Genomic DNA, 8,358 nt, shown 5'->3' with positions numbered 1-8,358 from the left:
GATGTGGTAAAGCACAATTTTTGTTACCTAATGGTACAAAATTTTTGATCAATGATGCTTTATATTCACCACAATCGAAAAGAAATTTGTTGAGTTTTAATGATATATATTCCCATGGGTATGATACTCAAACAATGAATGAAGGGAATGAGAAATATATGTGTCTTACCACATATAAATCAGGAAAGAAATATGTGATTGAAAAACTACCAATGCTCCCTACTGGATTGCATTATACACATATACGTCCCATTGAATCAAACATGGTAATTGATAATTCTTCAATATTAACCAATTGGCATGATCGATTAGGACATCCTGGTTCAACAATGATGCGAAGAATTATAGAAAATACACATGGTCATCCATTGAAAGACCAGAAGATCTTTCAGAATAATAAGTTTCAATGTAAAGCATGTTCTCTTGGAAAACTTATTATAAGACCATCACCAGCCAAAATCCAAACTGAATCACCAATGTTTCTTGAACGTATTCAGGGTGATATTTGTGGACCAATCCATCCACCATGTGGACCATTCAGATACTTTATGGTATTGATTGATGCCTCCAGCAGATGGTCACATGTATGTTTATTGTCAACTCGAAATGTTGCATTTGCAAGATTACTTGCTCAAATAATAAAATTGAGGAATCAATTTCCCGATTATACAATCAAGAAAATTAGACTTGATAATGCTGGTGAATTTACTTCCCAGACTTTCAATGATTATTGTATGTCTATGGGAATCATTGTTGAGCATCCTGTTGCTCATGTACATACTCAAAATGGATTGGCTGAATCATTGATTAAACGTCTGCAAATGATTGCTAGACCAATGATTATGAAAACAAAGCTCCCTATTTCTATATGGGGACATGCAATTTTACATGCTGCTTCATTAATTCGCATCAGACCAAGTGCATATCATAAATACTCCCCATTGCAGCTTGCATTTGGTAAAGAACCAGACATTTCTCATCTGAGAATTTTTGGATGTATGGTGTATGTGCCTATTGCACCATCTCAACGAAAGAAAATGGGACCTCAAAGAAAGATTGGTATTTATATCGGTTATGATAGTCCATCAATCATTCGATATCTTGAACCTCAGACAGGCGACGTGTTCACAGCACGTTTTGCTGATTGTCATTTTAATGAGGAAATCTTCCCAATGTTAGGGGGAGACAAGAAACATACCGAAAAAGAAATTACATGGTATGTATCATCATTGTTACATCTAGATCCAAGAACACAACAATGTGAAAAAGATGTACAGCAAATTGTGCACTTGCAAAGAATAGCAAATCAAATATCAGATCCATTTACAGATACAAAAAGAGTAACTAAATCATATATAAATGCTGTAAATGCTCCTGCTCGAATTGAAATTCCAAAGAAACAAATTGAACAAAGTCATGATGTCTTAAAACGCCTGAAGCGTGGAAGGCCAGTCGGTTCCAAAGATAAAAATCCTCGAAAAAGAAAATTCATAGAGAAACACAATGATCACAAAATAGATAATGATGTTCCTGAAGAAACAAATGATGATAACAAAATAGAGAATGTTGTTCCTGAAGAAACACATGATAATGTTCTGTCAGAACCACAAACTGACGAGAATCATGAAATCTCTATTAATTATATTAATACTGAAAAAATATGGAACCGAAAAGATATAGAAGAAATTGATGATATATTTTCTTATAATGTGGCAATCGACATCATATATGATAATGAAGATCATGAACCAAAATCTTTTGGTGAATGTAAAAATCGACAGGATTGGATAAAATGGAAAGATGTCATCCAGGTTGAATTGGATTCGCTAAATAAACGTAATGTTTTTGGACCTATAGTCCTTACACCTGAAGGTGTAAAACCTGTTGGATACAAATGGGTTTTTATTCGAAAGCGAAATGAGAAAAATGAAATAGTAAGATATAAAGCTCGACTTGTTGTACAAGGTTTTTCTCAAAGGCCTGAAATTTATTATGAAGAAACGTATTCTCCCGTGATGGATGCGATTACGTTTCGGTATTTGATTAGCTTGGCAGTATCTGACAATTTAGAAATGCGACTTATGGATGTTGTTACAGCTTACATATATGGATCACTTGATAGTAATATATATATATATATGAAAATCCCTGAAGGATTTAAGATGCCTGAAGCACAAAGTTCAAAACCCAGAGAATGTTATTCTGTGAAATTACTAAGATCATTATATGGGTTGAAGCAATCCGGCAGAATGTGGTATAATAGGCTAAGTGATCACTTGATGAAAAAGGGATATGTAAATAATTCAATATGCCCTTGTGTTTTCATTAAGAAAACAACATCCGGATGCGTAATTATTGCTGTATATGTTGATGATTTAAACATCATTGGAACAAATAAGGAAATTCAAGAAGTTGTGTCATACTTGAAAGAAGAATTTGAAATGAAGGATCTTGGAAAAACCAAGTATTGTCTGGGTTTACAAATTGAACAAAAAGAATGTGGAATATTTGTTCACCAGACAAATTATACAGAAAAGATCCTTAAACGTTTTAATATGGACAAATCAAATCCTTTAAGTACTCCAATGGTTGTTAGATCATTAAACATAGAAAAGGATCCATTCCGTCCATGTGAAGATGATGAAGATATTCTTGGTCCAGAAGTACCATATCTAAGTGCTATCGGTGCCCTTATGCATCTTACAAATTGTACAAGGCCTGATATATCTTTTGCCGTAAATTTATTGGCAAGATTTAGCACATATCCAACAAAGAGACATTGGAACGGAATTAAACATATATTCCGTTATCTACGAGGAACGACAGACTTGGGACTTTTGTATTCAAAAGATGCTAATCCAAGTATAATTGGTTATGCCGATGCTGGATACTTATCTGATCCACACAAAGCACGTTCTCAAACTGGATATGTATTTACTCGTGGAGGCACTGCAATTTCTTGGCGTTCACAGAAACAAACACTTGTAACAACTTCATCAAATCATGCCGAGATTATTGCACTACATGAAGCAAGCCGTGAATGTGTGTGGTTAAAATCAATGACTCAACATATCCAAATCTCATGCGGATTATCATTCGACGAGAAGCCTGTGATACTATATGAAGATAATGCTGCATGTGTTGCTCAAATGAAAGAAGGATACATAAAAAGCGACAGAACTAAACATATTCCTCCTAAGTTCTTCGCATTCACCAAAGAGCTTGAGAAGAATAAATGTATTGATGTTCGTCACATTCAATCAAGTGAAAACTCATCAGATATCTTCACAAAGGCACTTCCTACGACAATATTCAGAAAGCACATATATAATATTGGGATGCGCAATCTACGAAATTTGTGAAGAATTGTTCGTGTCAACATGAGGGGGAGTTTACGTGACTGCACTCTTTTTCCCTTACTATGGTTTTTATCCCAATGGGTTTTTCCTAGTAAAGTTTTTAACGAGGCAGTATAAAAACACGTAATGAAGACAATCATTATGATCATCATCACAAGGGGGAGTGTTGAAAAATAATATTTAAAATGTGTATTGAATATTTGAATGTTGAAAATTAGGTAAAATTAGGTGTTGAATATTGAAATTTGTGTGTGATGATGAAGGTAATGATGTAATTTATTTTTGGATTATTTGTAAAAATTTTCTATAAAAATATCTCTCATTTGTGAAGAAAATCACAATTGAGTTGAGAGAAAAATATTATAAAGTGTGTAGTGTGATATTTTGAGAGTTTGAGATCTTTATTTTTTACCGTAAATTTTTACTTTTTCACAACAGAAACCATTTTAATTTAAAATACTATAAATTATGCATGGCTTATACGTAGTCTGATTTAACGGGTTCTACACATTATGGGTCTTTTTAAGTTGTGAATTGCAAAAAAAGGATTTAGAAGAAAATTTAATTGTGATCAAGGAAACGTAAGGACATTCTAGAACTTAAGTTTTATCAGAGTAGCGCAGCGGAAGCATGGATTTTTGGGATACTAAAACTAAGTCTAAAATTTTGATTATTAAGGATAAGCGAATTTCGAGGACGAAATTCAATTTAAGGGAGGGAGATTGTAACGCCCCGAAAATTTAAAGGTCCATGTAAACCACATGCGTGAAATTATTAAATCCTCTTGTATATTAATTAAATGTTTTAATTGCATGAATTAATTTTGTTGTGCATATTTACATGTTTAAAATATATTTTTCTACATAGTTGCATTAAAAATGTAGTTTTAAAGGTTATTCGAGCTGTGATCGAGGAACAGAGACCGAGGGCTAAAAAATAGAAAATGTTTTTTTTAAATAATTATTTCTAATTATTTAAATTAAGGGTGATGCTTTTTCTTATTTTTGAAAATATGGGGTTTTGAGGTGATTTTATATGCCGGTACGTAAATTTTATCGGTGTTGGTTTTTCAACAAAAATACAAACGTTTTGGCAACCCGAGTAATAAATTCACAAACATATTTAAGCAAAATTATTTTTAATATTTGAATTAATCTCTAATAAGCTTAAATGGGCCTAATTAATATCTTAATAGGCCAAGGCTTAATTAGTGTTTAATTAAGTATATAATATGCAATTAACCTACCCCAAACCCTTTACACTACACGCCCCACTCCCCTTTTTCAATCAAAACTCTTCTCTTAAATTACAATTCACGGCACACACAAGCAAAGGAAGAGAGAGCTTCAAAATTCAGGGGAAAAATCAAGTCATCGTCTCGTCGTCGCCGTTCTTCAATCGCCAACGTTTTCGTGAGTTTAAAACGCAAAGGCACGCCATATTCTTTCCTTCAAACATATATCACACCATAGTATTTATTTAATTGTGTTTTGCATGAAAATTAAGGGAACCTTGGTAATATTTTCGTTTTTGCATCAAGAAGGGTTTTTAAATCATGCATGTTGATCCAAAATCTATGTTTAACATTATCCTAAGGGGCTGCCATGATTAGGTAAGGTTTAAGGGTGGTTTCTACATGTTTTAAAGAGTCTTAATCACACAAATAAGTTGCACATGAAAACAAACACAAGCTGGAACAAACGTGGGTTAAGGGAAGAGGGCCGAGAGTTTGTGTTGTCTTCATGGTTTCGATTTCCTTGCATGAAGCTTTGGCCAGGGCTTGATGGGGCTCGAGGAGGGTCAGGTGTGAGGGCCTGATAGAGTCTTAGGGGGCTAGGGCTCGCGCTAGGTGGGCTGGAAGAGTCCTTGCGTGAGGGGACTCTTCACACGCAGGTTTCAGGAGGGGGCCGAGAGTTCCAAGCGCTATGGCTCGGTTTGTGGCTGGGCCAGGTGGTCCATCAGGGTCCTAAAAGGATGGGAAGGGGACGAGCTAGGGGCTGGAGTGGCTAGGCTGGCCGCTGGTTCGAGTTGACATAAAGAAGGACAAGCGCGTAGCTTGTGTCTTCTGATTCAGGTTGCTCGTGCACAGGGTCCAGGGGCTGGGTTGGTCTGGGCTGGGTCTGGGCTTGGTCCAGGGGTGGTTAGGGTCGGCTGGGCTTGGGTGTGGCTCAGCTGGAGGTGACCTAGGTTGGCTAGGAAATTACTAGCGTGAGTTAGAAAAGGGTGCAAATTTTGATCCCGGTTCCAGGAGGTTTTTGAGCGGGCCAAGGATGGTTTTACGGGCTGGGCTTGGTGATGAGGGTTCCTAGATGGGTTGGATAGGTTTTGGCTCATGGTGGCTTGAGCGTGGCTTGAGTAAATTCGGAGATGGCTCGGTGTATTTAATAGGGTGTCCAAAACGAAAATATTAAAGCTAAAATAGAATCCATGGGTCCACGGGTGTGGCTCATGACTTGGAATGGTAGGATAAATAATAAAAATGCAATTGTAAAGTTTGGGATCAAAATAATGAGTTTTGGATTTATCCGGGATTTTATCGCCGCACGAAACGTTAATTAACGAATTAATTGAAACGCCTAGTTTTAAGCTTTATAAAATAATGACAAATTATATTTATGCTCAAATAATTATTAGAAGTTTAATTTTTTTAATTTGGGAATTTTATATTAATGTTTGGCTTAATACGGGATTAAAACGCAGTAATATGCTATATTTAAAGAATAAATTAAAAGTCATCGAATTAAACTAAATAAAAATATGAGAAAATTCTTGTAAGCTTAAATAATTATTTGGGACATGTTAGAGTCAATGAAATTAACAAAAAGTCAAAAACATGGAATCTTACGACCAGGGGTAAAACGGTCTTTTTACACCTAGAAATTAATAAACGTCATGACAGTGTCCTGAATGCTGTTTTATATGCTAATATGATTATTTTCAATGATTATGGATTTTTATGAATTTTTATATGTTAATATGTCAATTTTAAATATTTATGTAATTTTTATGTTATGTATGTTTATGTTAAAATATTTATTTTAAACGTTTATGATTTAAATGTGTATTTTAAACATTTATGATGTTAAAATTTTTATTTTAAAATGTTTATGACTTTTTATGATTTTTATATGTTAAAATGTTTGTTTTAAATGATTATGGATTTTTATGATTTAATATGGAAATTAAAAGACATGTTGCATGCTTGGTTTCGAAAAATCGAAATGATACGTGTATGCATGATTTTTATTAAGTGATAATAACATGTTGAAGGACGTGAAGGGATTGTGACTAATACGATGATATGTTGGGGATATTGTGAGGGTTATGGTCTCAGTGGGAGCTCGACGATCGTATTTCCTTGGATACGGATATGTATATATATATGATGATATGCTTTGGGATAACTTGAAGGGAAAAGGCCTCAGATGGAGCCCATTTTCGGGAGAAGACCCCAGAGGGAGCCCGTCTATGAGAGAAGGCTCCCGAGGGATCCCAGACGATCGTATTTCCATATTATGAGGATAGGCCAAGGCCCAGTTGACCGGTGAGAGTACTGTGGTTACATGTAGATGGATTCATCTCCCAACACGTATACGAACACGAAAGTCACAATCAACGATCTGAATTCAACAAAACACGTATATGAACATGAATATGAATATGTATATGTTGATGATGATATGGATATGTTTATGAGGATATGAAAAGGTTTATGAAAATGTTTATGAAAAGTTTATGAAAATGTTTATGTTTAAAGTTGATGCATCATTACGAAAATGTTTTTATTTAGAGTTTATGCATCATGAAAATGTTTATGGAAATGGTTATGATTAAAGTTTATGCATCTTCATTAAAACGATATTTTAAGTACAAGTATTTTTCACTGTTGCATGTGTTCTGTATATGTAGTACTTGTTATCAAGATTATGGTGTGTTGAGTCTTTAGACTTACAAGGTGTGAATGATGCAGGTGCTATTGATTATGAATATGTTAAAGGAGGTCTTGATGGTTGACTTTGTTGGACTGAAGGTGCACATAACCCGAGGACCGACGCTAGTTTTCCGCACTAGTTTATGAATTATGATTTTAAGTTATATTAAAGATATTTTTACGACTTTTTATTTATGTTTGTGAGTGGTTTTCGAGAGGTTATATTATGGTCTATACTTTTCGAATAATGTTTTTAGGTTGGTAAAACATGTGACGATTGTATGCTTTAAAATATTTTCCTTTGATTTTTAAATGGAAGTTGGGTATTTTATTTTAAAAATGGTGTCAAGGTATTTTAAAGTATATATATGTATAATTTGAATTATGGAGATTAAGGAGAGAAAAAAATTTCTAGCACGTTTTAAGAAAACGAATAGCATACGTTTCATAAACAATCTCCAAGAGCTTGGTATAAAACTCTTTCAAAATTTCTAACTAATCAAAAGTTTACTGTTGGATCAGATTATAAGACCTTGTTCAAATTTTCAAAAAATCATCACATTTTACTTGTTCAAATTTATGTTTATGATACTATTTTTGGGTCAACTAACCCCAAATTATGTGAGAAATTTGCTAAGTTAATGTAGGAAAAATTTGAGATGAGTATGATGGGTGAACTGACATTTTTCCTCGGTCTGCAAGTGAAGTAAATGGAAACTGGTACTTTTATCAGTCAGACCAAATATACGAAGGAACTGCTTAAGAAATTTGGCATGGAAACATGTTCAGCTGCAACTACTCTCATGAGTTCATCAATCAAACTAGACAATGATCAAGGAGGAATATCAGTTGAGACGACACTCTACAGATGTTTAATAGGTTCATTATTGTACCTAACTGCTAGTCGTCCTGATATAGTATTTGTTGTTTGTATGTGTGCTAGATTTCAGGCAGATCCTAAGCAATCGCATTTTACTGCTGCCAAACGAATTTTAAAATATCTTAAAGGCACACAAAATGTAGGCTTATGGTATGCTAAGGACTCTTCTTTCAATTTAGTTGAATATT

Source organism: Primulina huaijiensis, chromosome 4, assembly GCF_012295235.1.
Source record: "Primulina huaijiensis isolate GDHJ02 chromosome 4, ASM1229523v2, whole genome shotgun sequence".
NCBI lineage: Eukaryota > Viridiplantae > Streptophyta > Magnoliopsida > Lamiales > Gesneriaceae > Primulina > Primulina huaijiensis.
The sequence above is the reverse complement of the archived record's forward strand: the minus strand, read 5'-3'. Positions refer to the sequence as shown.